The sequence below is a fragment of the Myotis davidii genome, unplaced genomic scaffold (assembly GCF_000327345.1).
Source record: "Myotis davidii unplaced genomic scaffold, ASM32734v1 scaffold274, whole genome shotgun sequence".
Lineage (NCBI taxonomy): Eukaryota > Metazoa > Chordata > Mammalia > Chiroptera > Vespertilionidae > Myotis > Myotis davidii.
This window is the reverse complement of record NW_006285613.1, coordinates 1,565,866-1,566,767: the sequence shown is the minus strand read 5'-3', so window position 1 is coordinate 1,566,767 and position 902 is coordinate 1,565,866.

The window sequence follows — 902 nt, the reverse complement described above, 5'->3', positions numbered from 1 at the left end:
CTAAACCCAACAGAATTGGAACGATTTAATTAATTTCTTAACAGCCACACTCTCAATGCTGTGGCTGCCTCCGACATGAAGTCAAGTACAAATCTCTGTTGCCGAGATTAGGGGTGACTGCTGACGAGCAGTCATCAGAAAGCCAAAATGAGTGAGAGGGCCTTTGGGGCTGCCCTCCTGCCAGTCCCTGCTGGGTGATCGCTCTCAGACAAGGTCCTCTGGGAAACACCCCCTTGTTTTAGGTGGTCTTCCTCGTTGTACATACAAAACTCCAGTTTTGTTGTTAGAAAAACTCAGGTTCACAAGCTGCCATAGACTGAATCAGTCACCACAGAGGTAGAGTGTTTTGAAGAATAGTTCATGAAGGAATGCCCAAGTCTGGCTAACAGTTCCCATTCTCCTGCCTTTCACACTTCCTTCCTCCTCCCTTCCCCCTCGAGTCTCTCACACACACACTTGTCTCCCTATTGGTTCTCTTGCTGACACTCAAAATGTTTAACTACTACATGTAGTGCAAAATATTTAAAAATTTTAGTACTAGTATTAGCAAGGAGATACAGTATCCTTTTATTAGATTGCAAACATACTTGAGGATACTCTGAAGATATTTGTTTTTAATGTATAATTTGTGTTGTTGATACTATTATAGATGTCTCCCATTTATTTTATGTAAACACGTTCATATCATATCCATCAATAAGTGCCTTAATTATTATTTGGAAGTTAACGCAATCAAAAAATGTACTTTCTTGCCCTTGCTCCGTGGTTGGCAAACCGCAGCTCGCAAGCCACATGCGGCTCTTTGGCCCCTTCAGTGTTGCTCTTCCACAAAATACCACGTGTGGGCACACACGTACAGTGCGATTGAAACTTCGTGGCCACACTCAAGGGGCCAAAGAGCC